The sequence below is a fragment of the Aptenodytes forsteri genome, unplaced genomic scaffold, assembly GCF_000699145.1.
Source record: "Aptenodytes forsteri isolate BGI_AS27 unplaced genomic scaffold, ASM69914v1 Scaffold61, whole genome shotgun sequence".
NCBI lineage: Eukaryota > Metazoa > Chordata > Aves > Sphenisciformes > Spheniscidae > Aptenodytes > Aptenodytes forsteri.
The window spans coordinates 3,725,713-3,732,428 of record NW_008794443.1 but is presented as its reverse complement, the minus strand read 5'-3'; positions in this window follow the sequence as shown (position 1 = coordinate 3,732,428).

Genomic DNA, 6,716 nt, shown 5'->3' with positions numbered 1-6,716 from the left:
CACTGTTTCCCACTAGATGCTTTCTCAGACGCCACCAAAAGCATAGCTGATTGACTGTGAACTTGCCTACAAGGTTGCTTGAAAGTTTCCACCAGAGCAAGGTCCTCGAGTCCTCTCATCAGATGCTTTTCTTACTCCGTGATGTTCCTCTGCCTCTCTCTGGTGATACTGGTTTACTTCCAGAATGAGGCATGGCTTTCAATTTCCATTTCTCTTCAGTTGCTTTACGTAAGCTCCTCTTTCCCTCCCTCTGGCTATTACTTGTGGTGGGATCTAAGGTCCTGCTGAGCTTGAACGATGGTATATCACTCTGATGCTCTTTCTGTAGTTGCTCTGGAGCTGGGAGCCCCACAGAACCGCAGCCTGTTTTTATCACCACGTGTACATTCTGCTTTCCTATCTCTTTCCTTGCTGAAAACCCCTTTCATCATTAGCCCTGCACGCAAACAAGGTTAGCTCCAGTTCAGATTACATTAGTGTAGTTCTGCTTCCCATTACTTTTCTCTGTGAGCCTGTTTTATGGGGGTGTGCATGTGTAAGGCGGGCATTGAGCAATATAAATGCTCAAGGTAAAAGAGCCTTTATTTCATAAAGGGAAGGGCATAAGCCAAGGGATTCTTTGGATCCAGTGGTGGTTCAAAGCCTGATCCTTGTAGCCTGTCCCCACGTAGCTAGGACACTTCCTTGGAAGGTGGAAAAATCCATGCTTCTCTGACATCTTGATGCACGGAAGATGCTGGTTTTGGTACGTCAGTGCTGGTTTCCATCAGCCCCTCTGGTAGGGAAGGGGATGCTCTGTAGTGTTTTAGAGGCCTGAAGAGTTAGGTGTGTGCATTTTCATCCCTTGCCCAGTTATCCTGGACAGGTTCCATTGTATGTCTACCTCAGTCTAATGGTTTGTGTAAGCAAAGTAAGGAGTAAAGGTGATTAATCAGGGGCTTAGAAATCTCTAATAAAAGGCATTATCACACCTAGGGTTTGAGGAAACGAACCCTGAAGATACAAAAGCATTGATTTTAGGGGTTGTTCAGTACTTGAATGCTTCTCCACATGCCCTTTCAAGGGGTCCTAGTTTTTTCCTGCCTAGTTCGTGGGCCAAGTGTTACACTTGTGTGTATGTGTTGAAGGAGGAACCAGGGACAGTTAGAGCTCTGGTGCAACTCAGGTCTATACTGAAGGTGCAACGCTGTCACAGGAACTGAAAGAGCACTGATGGCCTAACAGCACAGTTGGGACACCGATCCGTATTTTACAAGAAAGCTTGATGTAAGTTGTAAAGGAAACACTTTTGTTGACGTGAGAGCAAAATCTATCCTATTAATGCCACCTCTAAAATGAATGATGTTAGCAGGTATTCAAGAAGGCAGCAAAGCCATTCTTCTGGTATAAAAGGCTGCTGGTAGCCGAATGTCCCGGTTCGGAGTCACTCTTGGTGGCAGTCTGTAGGGGATGGCTGTGAGTTCTCAGTCCAGCTTGCTGTGGATCCTGTAGGCTGGCTAGAGCATCAAGTCTGATCTGCTGCGTTGGAGGTCCCTGCTCAGTTGGGGTGAATGGGGCAGCACAGCAGACACTTGCACCTCTGCAGGCCGGCAGTCCCTGAGGCTGTGTTTCTAGCGCCTCTCACCAGCATGCGTTCGTTTTTAGATGAATAAATAGCCAGGTTGTCAATACTTGTCGTCAGGCAGAGCTGCAAAGGCCAGTTGCACTACGAGCTTCTGTTGGTTGCATCCACGTCATGGGACTGGAGCCTGAATCAGGATTTTTTACGTTATGCCACAGGGAAGCAGATACAGCGTGGTTTTTTCCTGTGTGACTAAGTTAAGTGGCTGGCACCTGGGTGTGATTATCCAGCTAGCCCAGCAAGGGGGCTACAATACTCCCACGTGCAGTCACAGTTTGACTTGCCTGTGTGTCTCTGGAGGCATGCTTATCTGCTACGGGAGTTTTCCCAGTCTGTTCTTGCAGGGGAATTTGTGGGTTAATTTTACAGTCTGTCAGTGCTCAAATCACTTGCCCACAGTGTACAGCGGACCTGTTCTACCCCGTGGCCCCCACCAAAAAAGCAAGCCCAAGCTTAAAACACCTTCAGAACACTCACTGAAATGGGTCTGCGCCTATGAAAGCTTCGGGTTGATTCAAATCTGCTAAGTGTATTGATTGTGTGGTAAAGACAGGTCAAGCACGTGTGTACATAAAAATTCCCGTGGTCTCCTCCCCCAGCTAAGTTGATGCCTGCAATGAAAGTGGCTTCCTGCTGTCTCCCACGCTCCACACATCACCTGTGAGCTCCGCGCCACTCATTTCTTATAAACTTGAAAGGTATTTTTGTAGTCCTGGGGTTTAGTAATTTTTTTAATCTGTTTGTGGGCGTTAGAGCTTCCGTGTCTGTCTAATGCCGCAGCCTCACGGGGGTTTGTGGAACGCTACTCCATGTGTGATCTTGCTAGCGTGCTCCTTTTTTTTTTTTTTTTTTTTTTTCCCCCTCTCAATAGCAGTTGTATGTTGTAAACACCAGAGCTGTGGTTGATAAACTTCGTAAGAGGAGATTTGCGTTAGTGTGTTTTATGTTGACTGCTGGCTTGTTAAATACTGACTGGGTGATTTCAAATGTGTCTGTTACACTCTGCATAAATTTGCCTTTGTGTGCACCTATGTATTCCTCAGGGTGTGTGAACTCAAAGCGTACGCTACCTGCTATTGCTGATGTTGTGCCTATATTCATTATATGGTTTTCATCCAGCAACACGGGTTTTATGTTCTGTCCTGGCAGGCTAGTGCATGGACTCGTCCCATGTGCGTATCAGCTCTGCCTTGTCATCTCCCCTCTTTAGGCAAGATACACATTAATTACAGCAGCCTGTAGCTTTTCTGCAGAATAATGAATTGAGGCAAAGCAGGGAGAGGAAGTTGAGGGCTTGCCTTCATCTGAAACCTGGTATTTCGTCGCATGATTATTTTCCTCCACCTCTTTTTCTGCCCAGTGATGAAGATGTCTGGGCACCGTAAGATGTGACTCTTGGCAAAGAAGTGATTAGTACCAGTGGAGGCATCTTTCCTGATTGCTCCTCTAGGAAATTACTCCACATCTCAAAATTACTGAGGGATTATGGGGCAATTGTCCACTACTAGGAGTTTTTGCTTCTTGTTGGGCTGGTCTGAACCAGAGGCAGGGGTCAGTGTGGAATGGGTCCGTGTGTATTTCATTCCTGGTTTCCTGAGAAAGTCTATCTTGCACAGATTTTTACTTTCCCCTTACAAAAATATTCCACAGAGCAGAAATACATGTGAAAAGGGGAGTACACTTGAATTCTCTGGGAATTGTGGGGAATAGCTTCGTGTTTGGACCCATGAAAATCTACTGTTGGGTGCGTGCTTGATGCTTTGGGACCCGCGTTGTGTGACAGCATGCATTTCTCTTCCTCTTATGTGCTCCGAGAAGTCCAAAGCGATACTGTGCTCTGCAGTTTGAGAACTTGTTTATCTGCAGACTGAAAGAAGCAGCTGTGATGGCCCCACACAGATGGTAGTCACAGCCCATGCTGTACATCAGCCAGTCCACACTTGTCCCGCTGTCCCACACAAGCCCAGCTTGTCCCACTGCTGGGCTCTCCCATTGGGTTGTGGCTGGTCACTCCTCATGTTTTCTTAGCAAGGTCTGAGGTTCCCATCAAGTGTGCTTGCTTCTTTTGGGAAAAGAGCTTTCACTTCTGCTTCCCTGTGGGATAGGAAGAGTGGTTCTTTCTTTAGGGCAGCTGGGGCCCTGCCCATCTCAGGAAACAACGGAGTAACGGTTTGAGCAAACTGCATCTTGTTTTCACGTGCTCAGCTATGCCAGCAGCGCTGCCAACGAGACGCTTCCCTGCAACTCCTGCCTGTGCAACACCCTTTCCTGGAGTCAGTACGATGGCATGGCTTGTAGACAGCCTGTCACTCATAGCCTTTACAGCGTGTGATCTTAGGTGTCCTGCCCAAGCAAGTACGTACCATGGGGCAGTTTTTAGGTCAGGCTTGTGTACAAGCAGGCCCGGAGGAAAAATGCTGCCTGAGGTGAATGGGGAGGTATTTGAGGCCCTACAGTTTCCTCAAATGTTTTGTGCATACCTCCAGTTCAGGGGCTACATGAAGTTCACGGAGCAACATACTTGGCCCTCACGAGGGCCAGGTCTTTAGCTTGGGTGTACACGTCGTTATGACTTGTTTGGCCACCCAAACAGATCAGCTGGCCGGCCAGTCGTGAGGTATGTCTCTCTTGGATGGAGTGTACGTACGTGCCAGCTGTAGACCAAGAGCTTTGTGCGTTCTGCTTGTCTGTTCTGCTTCTTAGCCCCCGCTAAACTGGCATTCTTGGAGTCGGTAGGCAGCAGTGTACCTACCTTGCACTTGAAACAAGTATTTGAGGGTTGTGGGAGATGTGGCTGGTGGGGGAGGAAGAAGTATTATAGGAAGATGTAGGTGGGGGAATGTGGAAGTATTCTAGCAAGAGGATGTTTTGGGGTATATTGCAGTAGGAAGAGTGAGGACTAGGGGCGTCTTATGGTAGAAAGTGGGTGGCTACAGCCTGGTGTTGATAAGCAGGGGTCTTTGATAGCCTGTGTACCTGCTTGAGGTTGGTTCTGTGGGTTTGCATCCCACTAAAACAAATTTCTGTCTCGCCCTTGCTTGCCCTAGCTTTCAGAGAGATGCAAGTTGTGCAGTAAACTAATTTATGTCAAGTGTGGGTTGATTAACTTGAACCTCAGGCTACCAGACCTACAGGTCAGAACCCTCCCACAATATGGCATTTTTAACAATAATCCGTCTATCCACCAGGATGAAAGTCTGAGATGAAGCTGGGGCTTTTAAAATTTGACAGCTGCAATGGGGAATGCTTTTTTTAAAGACTGCTGCAGTGAAAGACGAAGAGTATATATCAAACAACCCCAGTAGCATAAACCCTGACAAAAAGGAGTGGTGCTGCATTTGGCTATTCACAAATGGCAAAATGACCCAGAGAAAAGGGAATTGTAATTACTTTTACTCGTGAAGTCAAGATAGTGCAAACAAGGTTACAGCCTGGAGAACTCTGTTCCAATTTCCCAAGGCAAAAGGGAAGACGAAAGCGGGGTGATGCAGGAGTATTAATCTATGCAGAGCTTGCTTCATGTAAGAACTGTCACACTGGATCAGATCTAAGGTCCAACTAGTAGAGCATTCTGAATTTAGCAGTGGGAAGGGGAGAGGCTTGGTGAATGAAGTATTAGAGACAGTGCAAGTCCAGAGTTATTCTTCCTTTGGCATATCCACTCCAGGTTCTGCTGGAAAAATCCCTCTACATCAGGCGATAATCAGTGAGTTTGGAAAGACAAGGTATTCAGCAACTTGAACTTGACACTGTAGTTGCTAATAGCTTAGATAGGTACTTCATATCTGATGGGATGTGGCATCAGGTAGAAATCCTCAGCAGAAGGAAGCAGTTCAGCCATTGTCTTGTCTTCCATCTCTGCTGATCAGCAGAGTCGTGGTAGTTTGCTGCTTTTGTTGCCATTGGGAAAGGCTGAGGTAGCAGATATTCTAGAAACTTGCTGCTTTTATTGTTAATGAGCAAAGACGAGGCAAGCTTGTTTTGTGTTATTCAAACTTGTAAACCTTGCCTCCTCCCCCTTTTACTTCCCTCCCTCTTAAGGCACATGGGTGGTTTTGTGGTCTCTGTATCCGGCCTTTGTGTGATACAGCATGTGCGCTGAGGAAGCAGGACAGATAAAACATAGCTCATATTTCTGGGAATCCTTACCTCACTGCTGATGGGGAAGTGTTGTGCTCCCAGGCACTGGCAGATAAGATGCTGGGCTTCTTGTCATACTGAAGCATAGGGCTGGCTCACAAGAAGCTGCCAGCAGGACTTCATGATTTGGGAGACCCAAATCTTCAGCAGCATGTTGCTCAGTTTCTTTCTAAGTTTGTACGCTGTCTGACAGCTGCAAAGCCATGTTTTACGTGGTGAATGAGCAAATTTTGTACTGGTTTCATGGGCTGAGGGTAAGTGACATTGTTAGAGTTGCTCAGGGCACGTGCAGGGCTGAATTTAGAACCAGCAAAGAGTCAGGCTGGCAGGAGGCTGAAGCCTTGGTTTCCACAGCAGCTACGAGCCATGGCTATCGTGAGCACCCTCCATGCTGTACTACTGGCATGTTTCTCTGCTGACCTGGTGGAAAAACTCTCTGGTAAGTGAGAGGGAATTTAGGCGAGCTGGTTTCTCTGCTGAGATGGTTGAAGGGAGTTAGAGCCACTTACCTGTCTCTTGCTAGGAGCTAACGCTAATAGCTCCAAGCTCTTCCTGCACGTGGGGACACCACGCTCTGCTGCCTGTCATCTGTGGAGGAAACTGGAGTTTTGTACTGCTGCAGTGTTTTGCTTGTGGGCAAATGGATGGAGCGTGAGGGTTTCTCTGACCTTGTTATTACATGTCTTTAAGAAAGAAACCGTACAATGGGCTTCTGCTGAATGCCTTTTGTTTTAGCTGTTCATGCGTGCGCTTATCCTGTGTTTGAAAACAACAGTTTGTACCTGATAGCATTCAGATTCTTTTTCTCTTATTTGCATTCTTTGGATGTACTGAGAATAAACTGTAGAGCCCTGCCAAGTGAAAGGATGCAGATGGAATTAACAAACCTATTTTGATTGCCTCAGCCTTAGATTTCATTTTTTCTGTACTTGTAGAGGGGGGGATATACAGTGGA